Source organism: Aquarana catesbeiana, linkage group LG01 (genome assembly GCF_042186555.1).
Source record: "Aquarana catesbeiana isolate 2022-GZ linkage group LG01, ASM4218655v1, whole genome shotgun sequence".
NCBI lineage: Eukaryota > Metazoa > Chordata > Amphibia > Anura > Ranidae > Aquarana > Aquarana catesbeiana.
The window spans coordinates 244,876,364-244,890,781 of NC_133324.1; the positions used below are offsets into that span (position 1 = coordinate 244,876,364).

Below are 14,418 nucleotides of genomic sequence, written 5' to 3' on the forward strand. Positions count from 1 at the left end.
ACCTGATGAACCACCTTTTTGATGGTGTCTACAGAGTTCAAGGTTCAGCATCACTTAGCAAAGCCAACAGCATGACGCCAAATATCTGTTTAGCTGTCTTTAAGGGTGGCAATCTGAGCACCACTTTAAGGGGGACATTCTTCTTATTGGCCACCAGTATCAGGGGCATTGTTAATATTGACCCCTGATGAATTGGTTTTAGTAAGCATTCCTCGAGACCTAAAAATAATTTTTGGGGTTCCTCTAGGGTTAAAAGGTTGAGAAAACCTGCTGTAAGAACTGATCTCCTCCCTCGAGTACTTTCAACCAGCTAAAGAAACAAGTCTGAAACTTGAATACACATGTAACATGCTTGAAATATGCTTCTCAAACACTTGTTTACATGTTCAAAAATGCTCATAAAATATGCCTGACGCTCCAAAAGCTACATGAAATACTTTTTGAGGCGGAATTGAGCATTTTGGCCATATAGACTTCATGGGAATGCCTCAAATGTGTGACTCGAGCATTTTCTGATTTATTTATTTTTTTTTGTCAGGCGTTTTTTAGCCTTTAAAAACTGATCTCCTCCCCCTGCCTGACAATCACTCTTCTCAGGTGTGAATGCAGTCTTGAGGTAATGAACTGTTATTTGTTTTCAGCTTTTTTTTTTTCTTTTCCAGTAAATTCCTCACAATATCTATTATCATTTGATATACTTTGGACTGTTGATTTGACCTGCTGTCCAAGGAAGCTTGTAATGAGAGGTTGCCATTGCGGACCAACTGGATTAAGCACTTTCTGAGCTTACTGACTCAGAACAAGTATTGTGATAAGGAGTTTAGACTTCACTTGTGATTTTACTTTTTTTCCAGGTCAGTCAATCAATGTACTGAGGACTGAGATAGCTAAGCAGCTAGCATTTTTATCAAAGGCAGCCCCCTCCTATTTAGTTACATCGTTTGAAAAAAGACATAGATCCATCATGTTCATACAATAGAAAATAGGCCAAAAAAACAACCTTATAAAACATTGGCTGATTTGCTCAGGTAAACGAGTAAAAATAATTCCTTCCTGATCCTTAAGCCAATTGGATATTCCCTGGCTCCACAGTCTGATGTTATTACTTCTACATATTAATATCCAGTTACAGAATCAACTGAGCTGGCTAGAACTAGTCTCTCTGATGTAGTATATTCCATATCTTCACAGCTCTTACTGTGAAGAAGCCTTTCCTTATGTTTAGATTAAACCTCCTTCCCCCAGCTGGCGGGAAAACAGGGGGAAAAGGCGAAAAAACATTCCTTGTCAGTAATTGTGGGAACAGCACAGGGAAAGCCCACAACCCTGATAGAAAACTGAGAAGGTACAGGGGAGCAATCTTATTTAGGTTGTAAGCAGTTGTTTCAGTTTGTCCGTGCAGGTATATTTCATCCAGTAATACCATGTGGTCAAGAATTTGGAGTGAGTGGTTTTTCAATGAGCTGGTAAGACTTTCCATCACTCTGCTATCCTCTCCCTGTCTGAGCCACTGTTGGATTGTTGGCTGTTGGGAGATTTTCCACAGTGCTGACAAAGTGGCACAACATCATTTTTTTCTAGGCAGCTGTTATGGTGTAGGAGAAGGAATTTGGGCGTTTTATGTAGTGGTTGTTCTGTAAATTTTTGGGAGATCCCATGAACTTGTAAAGCATCTAAGTGATCAGGACCAAAATACTATTATTTATTTATTTTACTAATTTTTATTTTATTTATTGCAGGTACTTATAATAGTAATATAATATATTTAAAGAATGCTTGAGTGTTTGTCTTACTTACTTTCTTTAACCTGTTGTTCCTTTAGAATTTGTGTGTTCTTCATTTCTTTTTTATATATCTTGTTATATTCCTTCTAACTTTCAAATATTAAAAAAATAAATTCTTCCTTTTTTTAAAATATTTGAAATGCCCTTTTCCTATTATTTATGGCTTTTTAAAACATTGGACATGGATCACATAGGACAGTGATGGCGAACCTTGGCACCCAGATGTTTTGGAACTACATTTCCCATGATGCTCATGCACTCTGCAGTGTAGTTGAGCATCATGGGAAATGTAGTTCCAAAACATCTGGGGTACCAAGGTTCGCCATCACTGACATAGGTTATACTTACTATTGCCCACAGAAAATATATTTTGCAATTTGTTTGCATATAATCAATATTAAGCCTTCCCAAATATGTTCTGTGTTCCTTGATAATAGTATTTCCTCCAGTCCAAGTCTTGGCGAGAAGCCCTCAGCATCGGAAAATTCTGCTAAAATAAAGTGTTTTTGTCTTTCTAGTATGTGCTTATTGTTTACAACTTAATTAAATTAATTCATGTTATTGTTAGAGCTACCCAGATTTTCTTTTGTATCAAAATTTTTAATAAGCTCAACATTGTTTGAGATTAACAGATCCAGTAGAGCATTCATTTTAGTTTTGGACTTCTATAAACTGTCTTGTAATAGCTTTACAAATTTACCCCCTTTGTCTGTTCTAGCAGTGCCATTATGCTAGTCTCAGGGTAGTTAAAATTACCCATTATTACAAATGTCCCAGCCTTTGCAGCCCTTTCTGTCTGTGTAAGGAACTTGGTAACAGCTGAGAGGAGCTACAATTATTAACCACTTCAATACCAGGCACTTAGACTCCTTCCCGCCCAGACCAATTTTCAGCTTTCAGCGCTGTCGCCATTTGAATGACAATTGCGCGGTCATGCTATACTGTACCCAAACAAATTTTTTATCATTTTGTTCCCACAAATAGAGCTTTCTTTTGGTGGTATTTGATCACCTCTGCGGTTTTTATTTTTTGCGCAACAAATAAAAAAATACCGAAAATTTTGAAAAAAAACAAGTTTTTCTTTGTTTCTGTTAAAACTTTTTGTAAATAAGTACGTTTTATTCTTCAATGACGGGCACTGATATGGCTGCACTGACGGGCACTGATACGGCGGCACTGATGGGCACTGATGGGCACTGATGAGGTGGCACTGATGAGGTGGCACTGACGGGCACTGATGATGGGCACTGATAGGCTGCACTGATGGGCACTGATAGGTGGCACTGATGGGCACTGATAGGTGGCACTGGTATGCGGCACAGATGGGCACTTATAGGCGGCACAGATGGGCACTTATAGGCGGCACAGATGGGCACTCATAGGTGGCATTGATGGGCACTCATAGGTGGCATTGATGGTTACTTATGGGTGGCACTGATAGTTGGCACAGATGGGCACGGATGGGCACTGATAGATGGGCACGGATGGGCACTGACAGGTGGCATGAATGGACACTGATGGGTGGCACTGATGGCACTGCTTGTTTGCAGTGTTGCCTCTAAGGGTGGCATTGCTGGGCATCACTGCAACATAATGGTGCCAATCAGTGCCCATTTGTGGGCACTGATTGGCACAGATTTGGCACACTGGGCACATGTGGATGGCCATGGGGTACATACCTGGCCATCCACATGTTGCCCCTTCCCTGGTGGTCCTGGTGGCGATCCCTGGTGGTCCAGTGTGGTGATCTGCGGGGAGGCTGCGCTGATAAACAATCAGCGCAGACCCCCCCTGCCAGGAGAGCCGCCGATCGGCTCTCCTCTACTCGCGTCTGTCAGACGCGAGTGAGGAAGAGCCGATCAACGGCTCTTCCTATTGACAGCGTGATCAGCCGTGATTGGACACGGCTGATCATGTGGTAAAGAGCCTCCGCCAGAGGCTCTTTACCAAGATCGGTGGAGCGGTGTGTCAGACTGACACACCGCTCCACCGATCACCGCAATGCGCGCCCCCGGGGGCGCGCTGCGGTATGTTATCATGCTGGACGTCATATGACGTCCAGTCAGGATAACAGAACCACTTCCCGGACGTCAATCTGCTATAGGGCGGGCGGGAAGTGGTTAAAGAAGTCTGGGATTTTAGAAAAAACATACATACTCACCTTCCTGCTGCAGCATTGCGCTGGCTCTAAGCCTGAGAACTGAGCAATCTCATGAGAGCTGATCGCTCAGTTCTCCGTCCACTCTGAGCAGAGAGTGGTGACTGTAAAGCCTGGTACACACTACAAGTTCTTTTTCTTGTAACCCACTGACCATTCCGGTCGGGAGCCACTGTCCTAACCATGCAAGGTTAGTCCAGCGATCTCCCCCGTTAAACGGTTGTGCTTTGACAGGGGGACGCCCCCCCCCCCCCCCGGTCAGAACACTCTGATCAGCGTTCTCTGCCATTGGCTGAGAGTGCTGATCAGGAATTGGTAAGCTGCTGGTTTTCCAGACCGACATACACATGGGCAGAATGTTGGCCGGTATTTTTTGTACCAGCAAATGTCTACCGACATTCTGTCCGGGGCTTTACTCGCCACGCACTGCAGTTTCGGGCTGGGAAGGGAGTGGTTGGCTCAGGCTCTTAGCTAAAGCTCTCAAAGAAGCTGAGCCAGCTGTTGGTTAGGCATCTGGGTGAATCCTAACATTATTGTCTGGATCCTTCCAGAGCTTGAACTAGCTCTTTGGCGTCAGACGATTCTGGGTCACGGGAGTAAGTGCACTCCTGTGACCCACAAGAGAAGTATGGCCTAAACAGCTATGCACAGTTTAACTAAATGCATAGAATGTGTTAACATTACTTTCTAAAATATAGGGAAATCTGTCCAATAAGGACACAGGCAGCAAAAATATTATTTAATTCCTCCCTGCTAAACTAACCGATCTACCGATCGATTTCTGTACAACCAGCCTGTTGGGTTTTTCCCGATTGATCAGTGCTACCAGCTGTAGCTGGCAGCACTGATCATTGTATTCTCTCCTTGAGGAAAGCTCCCCGCTGTCAGAATACAGTAGCTCAGTGGGAAGGATTTCCCTATCTACATCGAGTGTGGGGGGGATTCGGGTCATTTTTTTTTTTTTTTTTTTCTTTTTTGTTCAACCCACTTTTTATGTCAGATGATATTTGCACAGCTGCTTACCAAACACAAATTTTTAGAAAAAATATATACTTAAATGAATTTTAGTGCACATGAACACAAAATAATACCCAATGTTTTGATAAAATATAAAGTATAATGTTGCACTGAGTAAATAGATGCCAAACATGTCGATATTCAAAACTGTTCACACTGAAAACGGCAACAAACTACGGTACATGAAATTGTCCAAAGGTAACTCTTTAAAATCCTTTTACAGGTTTTTAGTTTGAAGATAAACATAAGCTATGGCACTAGACTTATTGCTTTCACTATGACATTCGTGGTAATCACACGTGTGGTGCAAACACCATTTACATATGCGTTAGAGCTGCAAGTTTCTGGCTATAATGAGAATCACAATTTTTTTTGCTTAGAAGATAGATCACGATTCTCGCGGCGTAACATCATCTTTCACATTAAAACAAAAAAAAAATTGGGCTAACTTTACTGTTTAGTTTTTTTGTTTTTTTTTTTAATTCATTGAAGTGTATTTTTTCCCCAAAAATTGCATTTAAAAGACATAAAATATTGCAGCAATTGACATTTTACTCCCTAGGGTCTCTGCTAAAATATATATAATGTTTGGGGATTCCAAGTAATCTTCTAGCAAAAAATATTGATTTTAACTTAAACAAGTGTCAGAAAAAGATTTAGACCTTAAAGCGGGGTTCACACTTAAAAAAAAAAAAAAAAAAAAAAAAAATTAAAAGTCAGCAGCTACATATACTGCAGCTGCTGACTTTTAATAATCGGACACTTGCCTGTCCCAGGGTCAGCGATGCGGGGGATCGAAGCCCCGCTCTTCCCTCCTCCACTCGGTGACGCCGGCATTTTAACTATGGGCACCCACTGCGCATGCGCGAGCCATGTCACGTGCCATCATTGGCCACGCAATCATCTGGGACTGGTCACGTGTCCCAGATGATTGACAAGAGGGAGGGGGGAGAGGCGATCTCCCTTCCTGCACCGAGGGAAGTGACGTCAGGAGCCAAGACTACGAGGGACCCCCTAGCAACAGACATTTAGAGGTGAGTAAAAAAAAAAATACATTTTCTCCAAATGTTTTTTTTAATTTTTTTTTTTTTTTTTTTTTTTTAGCACATTAATTTTTTTTGGGGGGGTGGAACTCCACTTTTTAAGTGGTTAAACTTCCTGCATTTACACATTTAAAAACTTGTCAGACTGCCTGGATTTTTTTTTTTTTTTTACACACAGAAGTTTATTCCTTTGATCTAAGAAGGAAGTTAGTTACAATGTTTCATGAAAAACTTGGCAGACTGCCTGGATGTTTTCTTTTGACAGCTGAGTGAGCAGATAAGTATCTCCACTTGTTATATGAAAGAATCGGCAAACTCTGCAATAGAGATCGTCAGGGGGGTTGAATCGAGATCACAAATTTTTTACGATTAATTGTGCAGCGCTAATATTCATGCGTGTATACATTTGCGAATAAGCAAGGGAGACAGGTGCTTTTTAATTTTTTTTTTTTTTTTTAAAGGTTTTTTTTAACACTTTTCTTCATTCAACTTTATTGCTATCGTAAGGTGTGAACAAGCCCCTTGTGAAAGCTTTGACCAGGGACAGATACTCTTTCTGAGATATCGGGGGTCTATTTAGACTCTCCATGTTTCCCCTATCCTTCCAAGCAGCTAATCCAGTGCAGATAGTGCATACACACACGACTGACATTGTCTAGACACAGTGTCATGCCAGAAATGCAAATTGAGCGCTTTTCAGGGGACCGGTGTTCTGCCGAGAAAGTTCAGCTCGGCGGATAAGGACCCCCCTCTACTGCGCAGGCGCTGCGCCTGCGCAGTAGGATCCGGCGGTAATAGCCGAAGGTGAATAGTTGAAAATCAGCTGTACACGGCGCCTGTAAAAGGGCCCCTCGCCACGATTCGGGCACGGCCTCGCTTCGCTCGGCTTTTTTTATTCCCCCTCTAGGTCCACTTGGATGGTGGGGCTTGAACCTGGACCTAGGGCGCAGGCGCCATGTACAGCTGATTGAAGATTTTGAGCTTCGGCGGCTCATAGTAGTTCGTACTGCACAGGCGCTGCGCCTGCGCAGTACAGGGGGGTCCTTATCCGCCGAGGGAACTTTCTCGGCAACACACCAGCAGTGATAACAGACACTTTAAACTTAAGCTTTAATGTTAGTGGTGCAGAGCTTTATAATAGAGATTTGTGATTCTCTATAACATTTCTGTATGTATGATGCCATCTTTCAGTGAAATGTTGCAAAATGTTTAGTGGTTTCAGCATTGTTTGCCAATACCCACACCCATTCTATGTCTTATACTTCTGTTTTCTGACGACAGTATACTATATTGTACTTTTATGTGCTGTTTTTTGAAACCCTGTGAACCAAAAAAGTGAACTATGAAATGCAGCACATACTAGCTCATTATGAAATGCTTATCGTAGAACGAGGCGTCGGTATCTGATCCCGGTCACCGCAGAGGAAGCTGACATGTTACCCTCGGCGTGTCTTCCGGGTTTGCGGCTTCGGGGCTTTGAGTGGCCGGAGCCGCGATGGCATCACTCGCGCGCATGCACGCGGGAGTCTTTTTTTCAGTAAGGTCCGGCAGCGTCTGCTGGACCTTCAGCCGGACCTTCACAGAGCATGCGCCGCTGACATCTGCGGTTGCATGCAAAGTGAATATCTTCATTTTACCTACAGGTAAGCCTTATTATAGGCTTAACTGTAGGTAAAAATGTAAAAAAAAAGGGTGTACAACCACTTTAAGGCTGTCAGCAGATCGGCCTCTACAAAGTTGTCAGTGCCTAAAAATGCCTAAAATGGGAGAGCAGGATGGGACAGTGTATTATTGGATTTTAAACAGTATAGGCACCTATTTATTAATATTTTACATAGCTATACTTGCAAAAGGGGCCAGCCTGAAGTGATCTAGGACTTCATTTTCTGACTAAAGTACCACTTTAAAAAGAACAGTTTTGGGCTCTATGCACGCTATAAGCTCAAAAAAAGCTAGAAAAAAAACGCTGGATGAAAAATGCTTATGATAGCATTTTTGTGCCAGATTCTAGTAGCTTTTAGAAGAATTAACATTTTTAAATTACAAATCATCGGATTTGTGTACACACGATCGGAATTTCCGACAACGGATTTTGTTGTTGGAAAATTTTATATCCTGCTCTCAAACTTTGCGTGTCAGAAATTCCTATGGAAAATGTGTGATGGAGCCTACACACGGTCGGAATTTCCGACAACAAGGTCCTGTCGTGTGTACAGGGCATAAGGTTAAAAGTACTAGCAGAAATAAATGACTTAGGATCAATATAGATGTAGGGGTTCTTCTAAAGTAATAATGTTGCATTGTAGCAACTATTGTTTTTTCCGTTTTGAGCAGTCTTCACATGGCATTGTAACTTTTTTTTTTTTTTTGTTTTTTAAATGATTTGAAAATAATTTTCTGCAGTTTGATTTCCTTAGTTGGCACTGAAACAGCTGGGGATATTTCCTCTAATTGTCTCTTTATTTGCATTTACACTTCTCAGACTTGTCAAGTCTCACACATTTTGCATAAGTGTTAAGGCAGTCACACAAAATCTACAACCATATCATGCAAATTTCTGCGTATAGATAACACTGCTTGCTCAGTTTAGTGGCAGCATGTTATGTCTGGTGAAGGATTCTGGGAAATGTAGTTATTTAAAGCTAAACTCTGAGCACCAGGGAAAAAAAAAAAAACCCTTCCTGTTAAATGTTTGAGAGCAGTTGATTGTTAGATCGATTTTTCTCAAGTGGAAGCAACCGCACATGGATCGAAATGGGACCTGTCCGTGCTGAACTGGTTGAATTTCAATCCTTCTGTGGCCAGTTTTACCCCCTAGATTTAAATGAATTTATCCTTGCAGTGCCCCTGTCCCTGGACTACAAGAATTTAACGTTTTTTTTTTTTTTTTTTTTTCCCCCAGGGTTTTTTTTTTTTTTAAATCAACAAAGTTTTTATTGCTCATAAAACATACAATATCACTATACATTTAGGTTATCGCATTCTGTACAGTCAGTTATATGTTATGTGTACATTCATTTAGGCCTTTTTCCCATTGTTTACAAGTTCACATTTACATGTACAACTGAAAATGAACGGATACATTTTTTAATAAATTTCTTTTTAACCAGTATGTCTGTTGTCCTTCTTCTCCTCCCCCCTCCCTTATACCACTGTCTCATATCTTTGACATCTATGACATTGCTCCAGGATTCACATAGTATCTCCTCTGCTCACAATCCCAAACATCTCTATATACCTCTAAGTAATCTCATTTGTACCAGTTCTACTGGACTTATACCTGGGGTATCCAGCCTTGCATCCCATAGCTTATCAAATTTCCCTGGGTTCCCCCTATGCTGATATATGTATTTTTCCATAACCAGGGTACTACCCATCTGTTGGATCCACATTTTAACCAACGGTGGTGTGGCTGGTTTCCAGTGCAGAAGTATTGTTTTTCTCGCCTGAAATAGGGCTCTGGCAAAGGCCATTCTAGTTATATTCTCCGGGATGGCCTCTTCCAGTATTCCCAGAAGGCATCCCAGCGGGTCAAGGGGAACATTAGTTTGAAAAACCCTATTGAGTAAGGTCATAACCCCTGTCCAGTATCTATGGAGTTTGGGGCATCGCCAGAGGAGATGAATCAGATCACCTGGCGCATTTCTGCACCTGCTACACAGTGGATCTTGTAACCTCCCCATTTTGTGTAGTTTTACTGGTGTATAATGCACGCTCAGCAAAATATATAATTGGGAAACTCTTTGAAACGTTCAGGGAGCATGTATTGATTCCCCCAGGGTTTAGCCTTTAAAGTTTTCTTGTTAAATTTTTGCAATAGTGTATGTTGGGGACTTCATTAACCTGCTTCTAGATCCAAAATTTACAGTTTTTCAAGAATTCTGGTCTCTTGCTCCCTTAGTGGAAGCAATATCATGCTGAACAGTACCAGTTTTAAGAGTGTGGGATAACAAATACTCTTAGGCTCGGTTCACATATATGCGAATCAAGCGCGTTTTTAAATGCATCCAATTCGCATTACAATGAAGCCGTTTTGCACATGTCCTGGGCGGCAATGGTTTGTTTCTGAAAAGTGTCCTGTGCAAATTTGGGTCTGGTTTACGAGCGAATTTAAGTAAAAATTTACACCTGAACCGGTAAACAAAACCGCATCGGACTCCGGACTGCAAACTGCAGCCGGACATTTGTGAACCTTGCCTTAGGGGCTGGCCACCCCATAAATCTTAGGACCAAGCTGTACAAAGAAACTTGACTTCTCTCGAAGTTGACGTTAAGCCATGCCTCATCCCTCAGTTTATCAATGCCATAGTCTAATGCCGCATACACACGATCGGGATTTTGGTCGGAAAAAGATATGATGGCTTTTCTGACGGGATTCCGCTCAAGCTTGCCTTGCATACACACGGTCACACAAAAGTTCTCTGAACTTTCGACCGTCAAGAACGCGATGACGTACAACACTACGACGGGCCGAGAAAATGAAGTTCAATGCTTCCGAGCATGCGTCGAATTGTTTCCGAGCATGCGTAGGAGTTTTGTGCGTAGGAATTGCTACAGACGATCGTATTTTCGGACAGGAACTTTTTCCGATCGAAAAATTGAGCACATGCTCTCAATCTTTTGTTGGCTGGAATTCAGCCAGCAAAAGTCAGATGGAGCATACACATGGTCGCATTTTCCGACCAAAAGCTCTCATCGGTCTTTTGCTGGCCGAATTTCCGATCGCGTTTAAGCGACATTAGTGGACAGTTGAGGCTCAACTATGGATTTTGTGCTGATGTGACAACAATATACAGAAATATTTTTTGTTGCTTTTGGTTATTGTACTTTATATTGCCTTATTGCAATTGAAATATGATGGATGATCTTACAGTTTGTATGAGGATTTGGAATCTTTCTGATCTAGTATAACTTGAGCAAACGTGTCTCTTCGAATGTTCTCACAGAGCTGATTACACAACGCTGGTTAACGCTTCTGCCTTCTAACACCCAATAGAGTTTGCATCTTCTCCCTGAGCCTGCGTGGATTTCTTTCAGGTATTTCAGTTTCTTCCCACAGTCCAAAGCAGGTAAGTTTATTGGCTTCTGTCTAAAACTGGCCCTGGCATGATATTCTACTGAGCTCTCTCAAGATGGCTGCCATCTGTCCCAACAGCCACTGGTTCCCGCTGCTGTAAATCACAGCCAGTGAGGCGAGGGCAGGGCTGAGCCCCACTCTGTGTGTCTTATGGACGATGGGTAAAGCAGGAAGCATGCACGGGTGCCCCCATGGCAAGCGGCTTGGAGGAGCCAGGAGTGCCGCCGGGGGACCCCAGAAGAGGAGGATCTGGGCTGCTCTGTGCAAAACAAATGCACAGAGCAGGTAAATATAATATGTTTGTTGTTTAAAAAAATAAATAAAAATGTTTTGTGTACTGTTGGTGATTCTTGCCATCCAGTGAATGATATCTGTCTTCTCCATGTATGTTGGGGACGTCATCCACCCTCAGCCAGGCAACTGAGGGCTTCTCTTGGGTGGTCACACAGCTTCTTTCTTCCTTTCTGTAAAACCAAGCCTTCATTAGTTACAGATATGTGCTGCCTTATTATTGAAGGCAGCGAGCTGTGCCTAAGATGAGGAATAGACATCCGTCAGCAAAACTACAAACACTTTATGAGTCTAATTAATCAAACTGTTACATTAATTAATTTGCATGACTCGTAAAAAAATAGAAGCCTGTTATCATAATGGAAAGTAAGCTGTGAAAAGCAGAAGTGTAAACATGCAGAGGTGAAACCAGACAGGAGAAAAGCACCATATACAGAATAAATATTGAAAGTCTTTGACTTTATGGTGTTTGCATTGATAAGATTATAAATCGAAAATCTGGTCTTTCTGTGGACTCTGGAAGATTTGGGCAATCTAACGTCTGAAACCAGCCTGGTTTGTTTTATTGAATCTGCCATCAACTTTTCTAAAATGCTTCCAATATTTTTTTTACATTAAATATAAATGTTTGGATGTGGAATAGAGAGGGAATGGGGAAGAGAAGGGATGAGCAGAAACAGCAAGTGCTCAGCTGTAAATTACATATTTCTTTTGTGTAAGTCAATGAAGATGAAGACTGTTGGGCACATGTATTATTAGTATTAGTTATAAGGGACGTGTCAAGGTAATTTAGGCGGAATAAAGGCAAGCAATGCTTCAGTTTCCAGTTATATCCAAGGCGATCACTACAATCGGCTAGACCTTATAAATGTCTTAGTGACTCTTTATCAAATTAGACTATTAAATTATAGGCATTCTATAGGGTCATTCAGCTGGAAAGATAACCAGAACCAGGGCTTTTTTTTTTTCAACGATCTCTCCTCTGCCGATTCTTTCATATAAACAAGTGGAGAGACTTTATCTGCTCACTCAGCTGTCAAAAGAAAGCATCCGCAATCTTCCAAGTCTTTAACTTGAAACATTGTAACTAAGCGTCCTTCTTAGATCAAAGGGATAGAACTTCTGTGTAAATAAATAATCAGGGCAGTCTGTCAAGTTTTCAACAAGTGTAAATGCAGGAAGTTTAACCACTTAAAGTGTAAATCTTTTTCTGACACTTCTGGTTAAAATCAATATTTTTTCAATATTTTTTGCTAGAAAATTACTTGGAACCCCCAAACATTATATTTTAGCAGAGACCCTAGGGAATAAAATGGAAATTGCTGCAATATTTTGTGTCACACTGTATTTGTCCAGTTGTCTTTCAAATGCAATTTTTTTGGAAAAAAATACACTTCAATGAATAAAAAAAAACAAAAAACGTAAAGTTAGGCCAATTTTTTTTTTGTTTTAATGTGAAAGATGATGTTATGCCACGAGAATCGTGATCTATCTTCTAGAAGCCCTGACCACAACTGTACATAATTAAGTCTAATATCGTATTGTGAGTGAGAAAAGGAAAATCGAGGTAAGAGAAAAGGGGAAAGGGAGGGGAAACAGTAGTCAAATGCATATCAGATTAGATCCCTAGACATAGTGTATGCTATTAGAAGTTTTGTCTTTGTTTTTAAGACTAACAGGGCTACTTGTATGCTAACTGACTGATTTCCTGTACCACTAACTAGAATAATTTGCTGCCTGTGCATGCTTTGCTTTGAGACGTGGCAGCCAAGGGGGGCCGTGCTGTATCTAGGCCCACACCTATAATTGACAACTATGACTTTGTTAGGAGCAGTGTAACCATACAAACCATGCCATTAGTTTTTCACATTTTTTCCATGTGTAGATAGATATGAGATCCTGTATAGCAGCTGTCCCCCAACTTTTTTGCCACCAGGGATTGGTTTCGTGGAAACCAATTTTTCCACGGACTGGGGAAAGGGAATGGTTTTGGGATGGTTCAATTGCATTACATTTATTATGCACTTTATTTCTATTACTATTACATTGTATTATATAATTAAGTAATTATACAATTCGCCATTATGCAGAATCAGTGGGAGCAACTGAGGGTCCGACCTCGGAGGGGGTGAGATGCACCAGATGCATTTTTACAATTGAAGTGAGATGCTCACTTGCCACTGTAAAGCCTGCTAGCAGATGCAGCTTAATTGTCACTTGCCAGTCTGCAAGTAATTGATTTATTCTGGTCTCTGTGCAGTCCAACCTTTCTTGTAGTATGTATTTGCAGCTGCTCCCCAGCACTAGCATCAGCGCCTCAGCTTCACCTCAGTTCATCGCCAATTAGATTCTCATAAGGAGCGCACAACCTAGATCCCTCACATGCAGTGTACAGTAAGGTTCACGCTCCTATGATCTAATACCACCACTGATCAGACAGGAGGCGGAGCTCAGGGGGTAATGCGAGCAGTGGTGAGCGGCTGTAAATACAGATGAAGCTTCGCTCACTTGCCCACTGCTTACCTCCTGCTTTGCGGCCTGGTTGCTAGCAGCCCACAGACCAGAACCAGCCCAGGGGTTGGGGACCTCTGCTATATAGCATGTTTTGTTTTGGAGTTTTTTTGGCCGAAGAGGTTATGGTTGCACACATAATATTACCGGATATTGACATTGATGGGTAATAACACCAGAGATTTTTAATCCAGGAAACATTTGATTTATGGATAAGGAAGGATTTTTTTCCCTCTGCTGAAGCAAATTGAACCGTGTTTTATAGGGTTTTTGCCTTTCTCTGGATCAGCTGTGGGTGTAGGGGTCTGTATATAGAGGTTTTCTATTGGTTGAACAAGAGAGGGATGTGTGTCATCTAAATTTTAGCATGGCAGAAATACTGTAGCTTGGAGCTGTACGATTAATCGTTAAAAATCGTGATTGCGATTCAACCCTCCTCACAATCTTAATGCAACATTTCCCCAATTCATGTTAAACAAGTGCAGAGCCAAGCAGAGCTGTCAAAAGAAGAAAAACCTCAGCCAGTAAATGTTTATC

The 14,418-nt window shown here is 41.5% G+C and overlaps 1 protein-coding gene across 10 annotated transcripts in view; it reads left to right on the forward strand.

Annotated features, from left to right (window-relative positions):
* PITPNM2 (phosphatidylinositol transfer protein membrane associated 2) overlaps positions 1–14,418 on the forward strand; it is a 466,805-nt gene that overhangs the window by 131,773 nt on the left and 320,614 nt on the right. The window lies entirely within an intron of this gene.